Source organism: Humulus lupulus, chromosome 2, assembly GCF_963169125.1.
Source record: "Humulus lupulus chromosome 2, drHumLupu1.1, whole genome shotgun sequence".
In the NCBI taxonomy this organism is placed as follows: Eukaryota; Viridiplantae; Streptophyta; class Magnoliopsida; order Rosales; family Cannabaceae; genus Humulus; species Humulus lupulus.
The window spans coordinates 190,409,732-190,427,298 of NC_084794.1; the positions used below are offsets into that span (position 1 = coordinate 190,409,732).

The 17,567-nt window shown below is 35.6% G+C and overlaps 1 long non-coding RNA gene across 1 annotated transcript; it reads right to left on the reverse strand.

Moving 5' to 3' along the window:
- Positions 1-1,268: 1,268 nt before the first annotated feature.
- Positions 1,269-3,621, reverse strand: LOC133816464 (uncharacterized). The gene is made up of 5 exons (XR_009885264.1): positions 2,978-3,621; positions 2,702-2,790; positions 2,216-2,586; positions 1,470-1,561; positions 1,269-1,391 (listed from the first exon to the last, which is right to left on the reverse strand). It is a non-coding gene; the product is annotated as an uncharacterized LOC133816464 (long non-coding RNA).
- Between the last annotated feature and the right edge of the window lie 13,946 nt (positions 3,622-17,567).

The following is a 17,567-nucleotide window of genomic DNA, read 5'->3' on the forward strand; positions in this document are numbered from 1 at the left end:
TCACTCTTTATCAACAAAACTCAAGAAAAATTAAAATTTAAGCATGTCATGCTGTTGAAAACATCTTCTCCAATATAAAATATCATCCAACAATGCCTACATGAATGCAAGCATCATCTTAAGTCTAGCCATTCAGAAAGGAAAGTAGATATAGCATGGTGTTGTGTCTATCAAGAAATCAAAATGATCTATTTTTATTGCCTAAACCGATTAAAGTTCCAACTGCAGCTTTTAAAGAAAAAATAAACAAGAACTCAACTTCCGATAACACGCATTATATGCAAGTACCAAAAGACTTTGGAGGAAAATAGGATATCAAACCTTATGATCTGTCATTGTGGCAAATGGCATACCAGTGATGATTACAACTCTTCCAGCGTGATCAGCAAAATCTAATCCTTCACTTACCTGGAAAATTAGTGACAATCAACCACTATAAACAAGCTTTCACTCAAGTAGGACATTCAAATTCAAAATCTAACAAAAAATATGCACTGGAAAACCTCATTTACATTAAGGTGTTTTATGCTTAAGCCAGTAAAGTATACAATTCCAAGGCTAAGATTCAGCAATTAAAATTCCATAAGAATCTTGGAATTTGAGGAAGGGCTTGTAATAAAACAACAATATTGACAGTGCTAAACATATGAGCAAGTGTAACTGCTAGATTCACAGGTACCAGGTCGCATAAAGATATATCACTAACAATGATAATTCCAATAACTAGTAAATCAATATACAAATAAGTTTACTTCTTTTTTTTTTCAGTTCATCTCAGGCAATACAAAAAATTTCGCAACAATTGGCTAATTCTGTAAACTAAAATCTTGTCATTTTAGAGCATATCTATAACCATCTTAGAAACCATTTAAACTCAATAAATAATAAAACAAAGTGCACACTTAATAGACCCTATCAGATAAACGATGCACCAGTACTAAATAATTACCATGATGCCAAAATGCAGATTAATGTTGAGAATTAAATTACTTTGGGAGATTTAATTGACATGACCATGCATAAGCAATCTGTTTGTAAATCCATCCATCAACACATAAACCAAAGATCTGTCACTGTAAGACAATAAAGTGTTTTCACTAGCCAAGGAGATCTCTAGACATACCTTACCACGACACACATCAAAAAATATTACACCAGAAGTTGAGGAGTCCTTCAGCTTAGCCATGTAATCTTGACAAAACAGGAGTAAAGAAAAGCATTGGATAGACCATTTAAGTAGAGGAAGTGATGTCTGTGGACATATTGTAGTGCTTGGAACTAATGTAAGTAACCTCAATTGACTTAGAAAACAAAGAAGATTTTCTAGGTTCTACAACAGGTTTCTTATGCCTGCAGATTCTTTCCCATAATGTTGTTGAATTTGCATGACTCTGCAACATTGGAACAATAATTGTTTAGACTAAAATAAACAGAGTTGAACCCTTCACTAATTGATTTATATTGCTTACCGTTTTCTTCCAGCACCCAATGCATTGGTCCAAAAGGTAGTAAGATGGAAAGAATTCAAGTAGCCCATCAAGAACAATTCGAGCAAAATTGACTGGAACATTGAAATCAAACACAAAAAATCAAGGATGATGATTAGTAGTAATCAAGTTCACGCGCTACTGATTTGGATTGGACAACTTCCAGTTCCTAAATCCATAAAAATAGGTATGTTGATTAACACATTACAGTGAACAAAATTATTTGAGAACTTTGAGAAGAAAAAGAATTTCAATTTGTCTCTAAATTATGGAAGCATTAAATACACCTCAGACTGCTTATCTATGCATCAATACAAATGAACAAAACTCAGGTTTCGATATTTATCTAGATCATCATAACATAATTGAATGAATCTCAATTGTCTTAAGAGCAGTGGAATCAAAACACAAATTCATAGCTTTGCAAAATTTAAATTTAAAATAACCATGTAAATTTTCTGCAGGAAGATATCTTCAAAAGAGCTAGTGTGTCCTATTTAGCTAAATCATTTATTGTAAAAACTCACAAAAGCTATGCTACATACCTATAGCATTACCAAGCTCTTGCTTGTATTCAAGAGTATCACGAAATGGAATTAGAAAATGAATAAGATACATATAAATGGTAGATGCATGGTAAATTGATGAAAATTATATGAGAGAATTAATTAAGGAATTGAAATTAGCAATAATTAATGAGAAGCTGATTATGGCATGATACAACATACCAGGATCGACATAAATTGCTGATATGAGAGGACCATAAACTCCTCTTAGAGGAATAGCAACGGTTCCTTTCCCAGCCCAATAGAATCAAATTTCAAGGGTGTTACTACTAACAGTGGCAGTAAAGCCTTTTATAATTTCTTTACCAACTCCACCAGCCTCATTGTCAATATTGAAATCCTTCAACACTAGATTTTCTGTTTAGAATTAATAAACTGAAAAAGTAATATGTGTAAAAGTAAGCAATTATTAACTAAAATTGATTATAAATTAAAAATCAAGCCAAACCCTCAAATCTTGATCAAGCTTTCCAGCAAGCGCCAGCAACAAGATCATTTTCCCTGCTCCTGGAGGGCCTAGAAGTAGAGTCATCCTAGAAGATTACAAAAATCAAATTAATAAAAGAAACTATGGCTTTTTCATATTATAATAGTATTATTGATTGTCATCATTTATTATTATTATTAGTATGTTTGCTATACCAATACCTGGAAGGTTTGACTCTTCCACTGACATCTTTAAATATCTGAATTTTTGTCTTCTTCGATGGAAATAACCCCACAGATCCAAGAATACTCTGCGCTCTCAAAAATAAATAAATAAACCCAGAATCAAACAATGTAATCTTCTTCTAGTACAAAAATACAAAAACAGTATGAGATCACAAGTTAAGAACACCAAGTGTATCCCAAAGCCAAAACCATCATGAAAGATATAAACCCACAAAAGAAAAAAAAATTGTGACAAAGAAAATGTATACTGACCTTGGGCTCAGATCGTTACATAGGGGGAGAGAGAGAGGAGGAGGGACTGGTGGTGGTGGTGGGTGAATGCAAGTGCAACATAACAGAGGCGGAGAGCAGGGGCTTGGGGGTGGCTGGGAGTGGTGCGGGTGCCGTGACTAAGATGGAGAATGATGAGGGTGATGGTGGGTTGCTGACCAAAAGAAAATGGTAGTGGAGAAGAGATGTGTGTGAGATGATGAGGGTATTGAATCAGGTTCTAGCCATTAAATCTCACAGAAGAACAAACACTCACACAAATAGAGGAAAATGATTAGTCCAATGATTTGAATCTATCTTCAACCCAGATATATACAAAGATCTCAAAACACATAATGAGATATTTGGTGTAGTGACTCCGTCGATTTGTAATGAGTCAAACTGTAAGGATGTTACACTAGTGTAGCACTAGTAACTATTGATGAAGTAGAAGTAGAATGTGGACTACCATATATATATATATATTACAACAGGGGACCTTTAGTACTTCCATTATTTACATGCATTAATTAAAAATTAAAGTCATAGTTTGTATTAACATTACTAAAAAAACTCAAGGAACATGGTATGAAAGTAAAATGAATAATGCAAGCAAAGAGACAAAGATGAATTTGGCAATAGTAGTAATAAAAAATACAAGCTTTTTTGTCAATACAACAAGTATTTCTATATATATATATCATATACATGTCTATGCCCATGATGTTGATTATCTCTCTACTAGTGTTTTTAAATATTTTACAGAAACATGAAGAGACACATATTGAGTACCAAAATATGTAGTGTACAACTCTACTTACATTTGTTCCAAATCCAATGAATATTATTGTTTTCAGGTCTTAATCTACAATCTTTGCACTCCACTCCACTCCAACTATACATAATAAAAAATACAGGACATCCAATCCAACAGATAAATCTGGCCTACATTCATTCTCTCTCTCTATATATAACTATATATATGATCATATATAACAAAAACTAAAAAATATTCAGGAAGATTGATGGAAAATGAGTTTCTGAACTGTAGCAAAGCAGAGCTATCCGCATAATGACACAAGGGAGAAGGTAAAGGAGATAATGAAGATGAATGGATTAGAGAATGAGAAAGAAGAAGTATAACCCAAACCATTTAGGAATGCCATTTTGACATCCATTTGATGAACATATAGGTTGTGTATTGATGATAAGGCAAACAACAATCTCATAGATGTTGTCCTTGCTACTGGTGCATAGGTATCAAAATAGTTTATGCATTCCTTTTGTCTAAACCCTTTGGCCACCAACCTTGCCTTATAGGCTTGAATGGTCCCATTAGTGTTGTATTTTCTACGAAATACCCACTTGCAACCTATTTTCCACAATTAAAACTTACACATACACATAAAGATTTTGAATTTTTTCGCGCCTTTTTTTTTGCTCTCTCTTCAGCTTGAGTTGGTGCCATGGCAGGGAGACCAAAATTGAAGAAGAAGACGCCGGTGAAGAAGAAAAAAGGACCTTCATCAACAGATCCGATCAAGAAACTAAAATCCATTGATGAAATTCTGGGGGTGGAGGCTCTTAATCTGGAAGAAGATGGTGTTTTCGGTCAAAAGGGGACAGAGTTGGCGATGGAGGATCATGAGTCTCACGAAGTTACAGATGCTAAGGGAGGATCAGAGGTTGATGTTGAAGAAGTGAATCGTCGATCGGTGGTTAAAAAAACCCTTACTGACTGGTTGGGAGTTCTGAAGGGTGACATATCCGGTTCAAAAGGAAAAGCTCGATCTACAGGTAATTCTACACCTATTTTGATGATGGAGACTGATGTTGTCAAAATAGAGGTTACTGACATAGAAGATGAAGTTCAATTTTGGAATTCGTCCATTGTTTGTTATGTTTTGGGGGCCAATCCTCCTCTTTCGGTGATGGAAGGTTTCATTCGCAGAATTTGGAGAGACAAAGGGATAGATAAAATAGGGCTGTTGGCTCAAGGTATTTTCCTGATTCGTTTTCAAAAAATAGAAGTTAGAGATGGAATTTTGGATGCTGGATACTTCTTTTTTGACAGAAAGCCTATCATTATGAAAAGATGGGATCCAGATGTTAATTTTACCAAGGACACGGTGCTGACAGTTCCAATTTGGGTTCAATTGAGAAACCTGGTATTGAAGTATTGGGGGGAGAGAACTATGGCTAAAATAGTGAGCCCAATTGGGAAGATGATTCGACAGGACAGAGCAACAGGGAACAGAGATAAACTTCAGTTTGCTAGAGTGCTTATTGAAGTGAGTTTAGCTAAAGAATTACCAGCTCAAATCAAATTTGAAGATGAGAAATGAGAACTTGTTTATGTGGAAGTTTACTATGAGTGGAAACCTGATGTTTGATCTCAGCGTAATGGAGTTGGCCATGTCAAAAGTGAATGCAGGAAGAGGATGGACAAACCAGGGACATCTCAAATCTGGCAACCGAAAATTTCTAGTATGCAGCAAACTGATATAACAGGGAAGGTTCCTCGAGCACAGGAGCAGATTGAACGAAAGAAGGACCCAGATGGTTTTTCCCAAGTTAAAGGCTCAAAAATGAAGATACCAAAGGACACAGAAGTGAATGTGAGTAATTCTTTCAAGGCTTTAGATAAGTTTTCTGATGCAGAAATGCATGTGGGAGTAGTTCTTCAAGAAATGAGGTCCAATATTGATGGAGGGGGAGGTCCTCCATTAATTAATGGATAGACTGTTTTCCTGGAATGCTAGGGGACTTAACAAAACTAACAAGCAAAATGATGTCATGAGAATGATATCCAATAATCGAATTGGTTTTGTTAGTCTCCTAGAAACAAGGGTTAAGGTTTCTAAAATGGGAACCTTATACCTTAATATGTTTCAAGGTTGGTGTTTCACTTGCAATTTAACTAATCATCCTAATGGTCGGATAGTTGTAGCTTGGAATCCGAACAGTTTTATGGTAGATATTCGGGGTAGCTCAAGTCAATGGATGCACTTTCTAGTTCAGATTAAGCATGGAATCCAGTTTGCAGTTACTGTGGTGTATGCTTTAAATGATATGAATGGTAGAGAAAGGCTTTGGGAGGATATGAAGCATATAGGCAGTATCACTAGTTGTCCTTGGATGATAATGGGGGATTTTAACTCTGTTTTGTCTCCTTCCGATAGACTACACTATAAAGGAAATGGAGCTGAAATGGTCCCTTTCCAAAGCTGTGTGGAGAAGTGTGGACTAGTAGATATGAAATTTACTAGGAACTTTTTTACTTGGAATAATAAGCAAGAGGGGAGCTCTCGTGTGTATGCAAAGCTGGACAGAGTGTTGGTAAATGATCACTGGCTGGAAAAATTCTCAAATGCTGAGGCTATTTTCTTTCCTGAAGGGGATTTTGACCATAGTCCTTGTTTGGTGACGTTTTCTTCAGAGTGTGAGATCCGGAAACCCTTCAGATATTTCAATTTTTGGAGTAGTCATAAAGATTTCTTAAATAAGATCTCCTCATGTTGGAATGAAGAAATTACAGGAACCCCTATGTTTTGTTTAATCTCCAAGTTAAAAAAGCTTAGGGGAGTCTTAACTAAACTCAATAAGGAGGGAAAGGGGGATGTTTTTGTTAAGGATGCTGAGACTTTTCAGAAGCTGCTGGAGATTCAAGGAAAAATTAATGACTCTCCTAGTAATACTCAATTGATGAATGAGGAAATTAGTTGTAGAGTTGAGTATCATCATGCGCACCAGAATATGATTAATTTTTTAAAGCAGAAAGCTAAATTAGATTGGATAAAGCATGGAGATGATAATACAAAATTGTTTCACAGGAGTATCAGGAATAGAAGGATTCAGAATTCTATTCATACTATAAGGGATATGAAGGGTCGTTGGTTTGATACTCAGGAAGGAGTGATTCAGGTGTTCAATGACTATTATTCAGAGTTATTTGGCTCTGTTTCAAATGGGAGGAAAACTGTTTTAGACAGGGTGGCCAAAGCTGGGAAGTTAGTTTCTGAAGAACAGGAAGACTTTTTGATGAAGCATTACACCAAAGAGGAAGTGAAAGATGCTCTTTTCTCCATTCCTGATGAGAAGGCACCAGGTCCTGATGGATACAGTAGTGCATTTTTTAAACACACTTGGCTTATTACTGGACAGGATGTTATTAAAGCAGTTATGTCTTTCCTTCATTCGGGTAAGCTGATTAAGGAGCTTAATACAACCAATATCACCCTTATTCCTAAGTCTAGTTGCCCCAAGAATGTTAGTGATTATAGACCAATTTCTTGCTGCAATGTGATCTATAAAGTAGCCACCAAAATGATTTGTTCTAGACTTAGAGTGATTTTACCTACAATTATCTCTGATAGTCAAAGTGGTTTCGTGCAAGGCAGGAATATAGCTCATAACATTATGATTTTCCAAGACTTAGTGAAGGGTTATGGGAGGCAAAGTACTAGTTCTTCTTGTATGATTAAAATAGACCTCCAAAAAGCTTATGACACCTTGGATTGGAATTTTTTGCAAGAAATGCTGATTGCTCTAAATTTTCCATCTAAGTTTATCAATTTGATTATGGTCTGTGTTACTACTCCAAGATTCTCTTTCATGATCAATGGGGCTCAAACAGGTTGCTTGTCGTCTAGGAGAGGTTTAAGGCAAGGGGATCCTTTGTCCCCTCTGTTGTTTGTAATCGGTATGGAGTATCTGTCGAGGTTAATGGTGGCAGTAGGGAATCATAAGGATTTTAAATATCATCCAAGATGTGAGTCTCTGGAGTTAAATCATCTCTGCTTTGCAGATGATTTGCTTTTGTTTAGCAAAGGAACCTTTAAAGCCATTCATACTTTACTCAGGGGATTTCAGTTGTTCTCAGATTCTTCTGGTTTAAAAGCTAACAAAGCTAAGTCAGCCATTTATGGTGTTGGACTGAATGGTGGAGATTGGAATAGAATCACTGATATGACTGGGTTTAGCAGAGGTCAGCTTCCTTTCAAATACTTAGGGATGACCATTAATAATACTAGAATAACTCCAGCTGATTGTGAGTGTTTAGTTGAGAAGATGGTTAAAAGAGTTAGGACTTGGAGCTCAAGAAATCTCTCTTTTGCAGGGAGATGTACTCTTATCAATTCTGTTTTGCTGTCTATTAATTTGTACTGGTCTCAAGTGATTATTTTACCCCAGCCGGTGATTAAAAGAATCAAGCAAATTTGCCGAGCTTTTCTTTGGAAAGGTTCTGATTTTATGGAAGGGCCAGGTCGTGTTTCTTGGTCTGAGATTGAGAAGAGTAAGAATGTGGGAGGTCTGGGCTTTTCAGACATTGGTCTGTGGAACCGGTGTGCTATTGGGAAACTTGTTTGGGCTATTGCTAAGAAGGAGGATAATCTTTGGGTGAAGTGGGTGCACTCGGTGTATATTAAGGAGGCAGACTGGTGGGGCTATATAGCTCCTACATCTAGTAGTTGGTATTGGAAAAAGGTAGTTAGCATAAAGAATGATTTCAAGGAAATTCTGATGCATAATTTTCATGTTTGGCCTGTTTGTTCCATTGCTCAGCTGTATAAGTTGCAGAAGGAAAAGTCAGATGTAAAGTGGCAATTTTCTTTTATCTGGGACAGACTTGGTATTCCGAAACACAAATTTATGACCTGGCTGGTTTTAAAAAATCGTTTACCAACAAAAGATCGTCTTCTCAGATTTGGTTGTATTGAAGATAACTGGTGTATCATTTGTGGAAAGGCAGAGGAAACTCATAAACACTTATTTTTTGTTTGTGAGTTTAGTAAGCTTTGTATCTCTGAGATTCTGAGATGGTTAGGCTTAGGCTCTAATCAATATGAGGTTGGCGGCATTTTGAACTGGATAAGAAGGAATAGGCAGTCTTCGTGTTGTAGAAGGGTGTGTTGTTGTGCGTTAGTGGCTTGCATTTACCACATTTGGAAAGCTAGGAATGAAGCTTTATGGAATCATTGGGTGCCAATGGTTAGCAGTGTAGTTCAAAAGGTTAAAAAAGATGTCTGTAACAGGGTCTGTTATCTGACCAAAAAGAAGCTGAATCAAATTGATTTAGCTTGGGTGGGGCAGTTATATTTGTAATTAATTGGTGTTTGTAATTTGTTTTGAGCTTAATAAACTTCTCTGATTTACCAAAAAAAAAAAAAAAACCTATTGGCTTTGATCCTTGTGGTAGATCAACAATCTCCCAAGTGTGGTTAGACATAATTGAATCCAACTCATCATTTATTGTTTGTTTCCAAAAGTTAGAGTCCCTTGAGGACATAGGTTCTTGGAAATTTTTAGGATCATCATCCACTTGAAGTACCATAGGATACTTACAAGTGTCTCTCTTGTGGTTTCCCTCTACTAGGTAAAGAGTCTCCACTTGATAGGTTTTATTTTGTGTTCCACCCTCTTTAAGCCTTTGGCTTCTTCTAGGAAATATCGGTTGCTCTATAACCCTTGAATGTAACTCTTCTTGAGTTCAATCTAATGAGATCGATTTTTGAGGGTTATTGTCACTATACAATAAATTCTCAAAGAACTCAACTTCTCTTGATTCAATTATTACATTAGACTACAAGTCTAATAGCCTATAGGCCTTGCTATTTGAGGCATAGCCTACAAACACACATTTGATGGCCCTTGGACCCAACTTGGTCCTTTTAGGCTTCTTGCTCTTGCAATAAGCAAGGCACCCCCAACTTTGAGATACCCTAGGTTGGGCCTCCTTCCTTTCCATATCTCATATGGTGAAATTTGATTCTTCTTTAGAGGCATCCGGTATAGAATATGACAAGCAATAATGTAACGCCCTACTAATCTAGGACCGTTACACCTTTTGTTAAAAGTAGCGCTTAACTCGTTAAGCGAGTCATTTGGACTCGAAAGTGTAATTAAAGTTAAACATTGGTTTTGGTAATAAACATTTAGGTCAATGGAGTTAAATTTTTCATTAAAAAGGTGTAAATGTCTACAAGGGATCCCAAAGATCTTAAACAAAATACAGTTATACGATACAGAAATAGCTGGCCTAAGCGGAAAAATCAAGTTAATATCCCATGTTCCTCAAAAGTATCTCGACTGTGATGGCTAAGCAGGCTGAGTATGTACACCCCTCCCCTAAAGCTCTCAAACTCATGGCTGGTCCAGTTTTCCTTTGCCCTTACCTGCACCATAAAGCACCCGTGAGCCAAGGCTCAGCAAGAAAACCCAATCAAGTAAAACAAATATCCAGATAAGAATTAATATCTAATGCATTCTTTATAAATTGCAATCAGATTTAGATTTATTTTTCAAGAAGTATAGCAGCTCATGCCGAATAAATACATACCTCACCCCTGTAATGGCCATGCCATAACGACCTACATTACACATGTATATTGCTGATAACGACCCCCAATCGATCAATCACAAATGATAACCGATCGTTACAAACACTATAGTAATAGATGCATATACAAAACATACATTTAACTTTAAGCAAATTCAAGGCACATTCATAACTGTATTCGATAGTCAGGGCCAATGCCAAGAAACTTATACAAGATCTTATTTATTTTCATGTAAATCATATATTAAACAAATTAATATAATAAAACCTAGAACATGTTTCTATAATTGAATTTAAACAGAGATAATGATAAGAATACTTACATTATACACAATAGAATGAATGAGTCATTCCTTCAGTTTCTCTAACCCTTGTATCCTTTCTGTCGCAGGGTATCACCAAGAAACTAAACCGATCTTCAAATTTCTTCACAACCTTCCAAAGTATCCTTAGAATCACCTAGACTCAGTGGGAAATTCTCAACACATGAGATAGATACAAAGAGAAGAAGAGAAGATTGAGGCTTAGAAAATGACTTTTGTTGTAGAGAGAGTCTAAAACCCTAAAGTGACAAAATAGATCTTCTGATCATATGTTCATCTTCAGCTCTCCTAATCTTCACAACATTTGTTTTTAGCTCCCACTCAGCATTCGTTTTATAGACTCAATTAGGTCAATTATTTAAATTAATAAATAAATAAAATAATAGGTAAATATAGCGATTAGGTTGAAATTATCACGGGCTTTAGGCCCATAAAATTTCCCATTTAATTATAAGCCCATTGGACTTAAAATCAATGTCCATATTATTTTCTATTAATTAATTAATTAAATAATTATTTAAATCCTTTATCAAATTAATTATTTATAATTTGAACCTTGATTTAAACTTATTTATTAATTTAGACACTAATTTGTCTTAATTAATAAATCTGCCCTAAAATCTCTTTTCTTCTCTAAATTGCATAACTATATGAAACTATCCAAAATTGACCTGGTTAACTTTGATAATTCTAATTAATAATTAAATCAATTAATTGAGACTATCTAGATGATTTTATCTAAGGTATAGTGGGGACCATGGGCCTATGAAATCAAGCTCCAATAAGTTATAATAAATTTAACAAATAAATTTACTAACTTATTAATTCCTCGTGACTCCACTAAAGACTTACAATTACACTCTTGAATTCATAGAATGCTTTATAAGCAATATAGATACGTTATTAGTTATCCATTGTTACAACCATAATTATCACTCAATCCTCTATAGACGGTCTACAGTGAGATGGGACTGAAATACCGTTTTACCCCTCATTGTATTTTATCCTTAAAACACTTGGTTCCTTGTAAATGATATTTTAGTAAACTAATATTAGTTACTGAAATGAGATATCTATCATTTAGAACCTTGAACCAAACTAAAAGGAAACCATCGTTTTACTTCTTCATCAAAAGCTATATATGTTCACATATATAATTAACACTCCCACTCAATTATACTACCGAGTTCCGAAGATGTAAGTATGGGCTAGTCCGAAGGGTAAGCTGGTAATGAACAAGTCAAAGAACTCAAATAATACAATCAGTTAGAATACTGACCACTCAGAATTGAGATATAATTGTCCTATGGTCAACTATATGATATGACTAGAATAGATAATAGCAGTATGTTTACTTATCCTATCTACTGTCAATATCAGTCTAGTCCGGTGTAACAAATACATCCGATCTTATCTACTTTGCTAATGTTCTAGAAAGAACATAACACTACAATGTGTAAGTAGATCATAACTTAGATTAGCAAGTCAGTGTAAATCTTGTGCATTGACTAATCTTAGGACTAACTTATTTTGAACATATAATCATATTTATATTCCATTGTGATTACGTCAGTATAAATACGATTACCTATATGCTCGGGATTTAATAGAAGTTTATATTAAACAAATAATCATGAAAATAAAACATGCGAGAAAAGTGATTGTCCAAGTAAAAAATGATTTATATTCTTTTATTGATAATAAAATGAGATTACAAAGAATTTTGGTTTTAATTAGGGCATAAAACCCTAACAATAGATGCATATACAGAACATACATTCAACTTTAAACAAATTCAAGGCACGGTCATAACCTTATTCGATAATTAGGGCCAATGCCCTCCACTTGGTGCATGTGCCAATTTTCTTACCTTGAGTCTCACATGGAAGACGAAACGATCCTTAATGTGATCCCTGTCCTGAGCCTTGTGGAAACCCTAGTCATAATGTAAATGATGCTCTCATTAGGGATTAATTCCAGATATCGAGTTCCAATCTAACTCTTGCCCTTGGAATTACTGACTTTATTCAATGGGGGTGATATGAATGTCCCCCGAGCCCCCAAACGGGCCCCCAAAATGAATCCTAGAAACCTCGAGACTTATTCCCAAAACTCAGAAATCTACATTTCGGGGCACCTGGCGCGATTGCGCCCACAGAAAGTTTGGGGCTTCTGTGGCACTGGTGTGATCACACTACAAGCCCTGAAACCCCAAATTGAATTCAAAATCCCACTCTTTCTGGGACACGATTGCGCTAGGTCAGTAGAAATAAAAAACGAGCCCAGAAAGCTCTTGCTCTTTCCCAATCGAGCCCCTACGATTTATAGCACCAAAACTACGATCCCAAACAAATTATTAACAAATTTTACACTCCCAATCAACCATAAAACAACAATATAACCCATATACCACTTCAAGGCACCAACAAACACATCAAAAACACCTTATAATCATAAATCTTCAAACTCAAACTTTCAGCTCATAATCTGAAAATCCAACAATTAAATCCTTAACTTCAACCCAATTCAGACCTTAACTAAACCTCTGCACATATTCTATACCCAACTCACCCATCCCTATGATTCAGACTCAATAATTCAAGCTTAAATACCAAAATTCCTAAAATATTCTAAAACCATGATGAGCACCAAGACTACATACCTCAAGTCAGAATTTGAAGCTTTCAAATGGTTGGAGTCTAGTCCTAGCAACAACATCTCTTCCTTTGATGCCCAACTCCTTGCAAACTTCCCAAAATTCCAAGAACAAACTCCAAGGTTGCCAACTATGTGATGATCCTTAGTGACTTGAAGTAAAACCAACCAAGGAAAAGGGGAAGGGAAAAGTAATGGGGAAATGAAGGCTGCCCAACACTCAGCTAATTTTAGTCTAATCCCATGGTCAAATGACCAATATACTTTTTCCTTCCATAAGCCCTTAACTAATTCCATAGGCATTTTAGTCCTTTGCCTAAATCCCCACTAAACCTCAAATTCCAAATTTAAATCCTCTAATCTCCCAAATACAAATATTTTTCCCAATAATATTTCATTTACCGATAATTCTCAAAATACACAAAATTACCAAAATACCCCTTGGCTCACCCGAGCTGGGTATAAATCTCCATTGTGACTTTTTCGCTAAATTTCTCAAAAGGATCGACTCATAATCACAAATATATCCGCATAATAACATAACATATAAAATTACAATTATACCCTCCATGAGTCAAAATTATGAAAATGCCCATTTTCACAAAAGCGGGTCTTTAAGCACATTCAATACACATAATCATGCACACTTAATCATATAAACATATAAATCACAAAAGTTACTTAAATCAATCAATTAACACATAATTACTCCACGTGTCCTTCTGACACGCTAATCCATACACTTAATTCTATTAGAAATTTCAGGACGTTACAGATAAGCAAGTCTTCTCCCCATAACGCAAAACTCAAATTTGCATGCAATAGCATAACATTTATCATTTCAACATATGTTCTATTCTTTCTTTTCACTATACCAATTTGTTGGGTATATAAGGGGCTGTACATTCATGTATTATACCATGCATCTCACAAAACACATTGAATTCATTGGAAAAGTATTCACCGCCCCTATCACTTCTATTCACTTTAATTTTCTTTTCCAATTGATTTTCAACTTCATCTTTATAGATTTTAAACATGCTAAAGGCCTCATCCTTATTCTTAAGCAAGTACACATATGTGAGTCGAGAAAAATCATCAATAAAGGTAATAAAATACATATATCCACCCCTAGAAATTATTCCATTCAATTCCAATAAATCACTATGTATCAAATCTAACAAGTTAGTTTCTCTTTCAGCACTTGGATAAGGTTTATTTACCATATTATATTTAATAAATAATTCATATTTATCATGCTCAACATCATCGCATACAATTAAACAACATTTGATAACTCTTTTAATTGTACATTATCCTATATGAACAAGTATATTATGCCACAAAGGAATAGAATCAAAGCCAAGCACATAAGAGGAAGATGTGCATGCATTACTATCAAAACAAGAGTCTTTGGTACACAATTTTATCATCCCATCACATACATACCCTCTCCCCATAAAGTAGTTCCCCTTGGAAAAGATTAGCTTGCCTGACTCAAACACAACCTTGATGCTGGGTTTGCTCAACAAGTGCCCACTCACAAGATTCCTACTCATATCCGGAACATACAACACATTGGTCAAGAGAACCTTCTTTCCATATGTGAAGTATAGATCACCATTCTCCTTGCCCAAAACCTTGGATTTATGCTCATTACCCATTTAGATCTCATGGCCATCTTTAGACTTTTCAAAGGTTTTAAAGATCTGTCTATCATAAGTTACATGAATGGCGACACAAGTGTCATACCACAATCCTTGCAATTTCCCTTGGATGGCATTCACCTCACTCAAGGTAGCAACCAACTTTTCTTTGGTTATGTTGACCTTGGATCCATTCTTGTTGGACTTTCATAACTTGCATTCTCTAGCCATGTGACCACTCTTGCCACATACAAAACAAGGGCCTCCCACACCCTTGAATTTCCCTTCATTCTTCTTATGGGCTAGATATGAATCCTTCTTAGATTGGGGTCCCTTGTGGGTCTTTCCCTTGGATTGAGGATCTTCTCTATGGCGTTAGCCTTAGAGGTCCAAGCATTGGACTCATCTGCACACTTGTCTCTAGAACGAGACTCCTCTTCAATCCTTAGGTGCTTTAGAATCTCCTCCAAAGATATCTCTTCATTCTTATGGAGAATCTTCTTTTCATAGCTCCTCCAAGATGGAGGCAACTTGGCTATGATCTCACCCACAATAAAGGATTCTAGCAATGTTATCTTTAGACTAGATAAATTATTCACAATAACTTGTAGCTCATGTACTTGGGGGAGTAAGGGTTTACCATCAAAGAATTTAAATTCCATGTATTGAGTAATGATGAATTTCTTGGTACCTTCTTCTTCAGTTTTGTACTTCTTCTCAAAGGCTTCCCAAATCTCCTTTGCTGATGTAGTGTTTGTGTAGAGATCATAGAGACGATCAAATAGAGCATTGAGTATATGGCCTCTACATATAAGCTCATCTTCTTTTATTTTATTCCTTTCCTTGATCACTTCTAGAGTATCATCATCCTTTGGAGCCTCCAAAGTCTTCAAATCTTTGTCAAGGATGTAGTGCACCTTCAAAGTTGTGAGAATAAAATTGATCTTGTCTTTCCAACGAACAAAGTTTGAGCCATTGAATCTATCTTGTCTCACTAGAGCTTGAGACATGAATTAAGGGCTGAGATTAAGGAGCTTTCTTCCATAGCTTTGGTTAGTAGAAAAACCTCAAAGATAGACAAACTTTGATATAAAAATTAGGTTTAGAGATTGAGATTTTTGATTGTTGGGGATTTGAGGCTATAACCTTAGTTTTGTATGTTACAAATCAAAGAAATAAACAATGTTAATCTAAACTCTAATGGAAGAAAATTACAAAGAACCTAACACCAATAAAAAGTGGTAGAATTGACCTTTGTTTGTTGAAGAACCTTGTTACATAAAATCACAAGTATATGATTTTATGTAAACCACAAAATGTAACCAAGGCTTGACACAAATGAAGACTTGTTGTCCAAAAATCTCTATTCCTAACCTCCTTCTTAGGATTGCTTGAAGATACTATAATGGAATGAGAATGAGATTTACAAGCCTTGAATCTTCATGCAAGTAAAGCTTTCTTGATGAAGATCTTGGAGAAAATGAGTAATCTTGAAAGCTAGAGAGTGAGAGAGAGGTGAGTGATCAATTCACTAATTAACTCAATTGAGCCATTTATATAGTATAGGAACCCTCATTAGACTCAACCAATGAGATTAGAGCATTTGAATTTGAATTTTGGAGCCCAAAACATGTCATTGTACAGTCCTGTATGGATGACCCAGGTGGTGCGTCGCTCGCACGCAGGCGACGCATTGCCTAGAAGCAAGCGATGCATTGCCTGGATAGTATTTTCAAAGACGAGTGACACGTTACCTCCTAGAGGTTATGCAAAATCGATCCTTCTAACTTAACGCTCCAAAACGTTTTTTAAAACATCCCCAAATGCTCCCAAACTTTTTGGGTACTCTTATATACTCCAAAGAAACACTTTGGACCCAAAATGATGATTTATAAATGCTTATACCAAAAGTAAACTCTCACATGTTGACTTTAGTGAAACCGTTATGGTTTTTGCATCTCTTCGTGCCTAGCCAATTTCACCATGTATTTAACCAATCATAACATAAAATACCATACTTAGGCCAAAATACACATTTTTACTAAATGCACACAAAAATCATTTTTTCATAGAATTTTCTCAACTTAACCAAACTCCAGATTTTATTTATTATTTTATGCCCAATATATATTTTTTCCATAATAATTTGTCCATCAATAATTTATTATTCGAGATTTTTCCCCCGATTAGGGTTTTCGATTCGATTTGAGACCAAAATTTTCAATTTTCTTCCAAACTGCAATTTTCATACTTTTGGCAAACAATAACACATAAAAATTGGTCTCCTAATATTTTCATATTATAAAATAACATTCATTACAGGGACCATTGTCCTGGTCCAAGTGTCTCATCGGTGCCAGAAAGCAGGGCATTACAATAACAATAGACTTAGTGGAAGAAAAACACAAATTAAATCAAGAGGAAGAAATAACCTTTGTAGTTTTTATCCCTAAAAATTCAAGAGATGACATGGCGAATGGGAAAGCGGCACGTGACATCACAAAGTATTGAAAAAAGACCGATGAACAAAAATGGATAGGTCCAGGACCTATAGGGAATTCGACCAGGCCTAAACCTCCTAGGGGTGGTCGGTCTGACCCCAACCCCTAGGGGTGGTCGGCCTGACATGC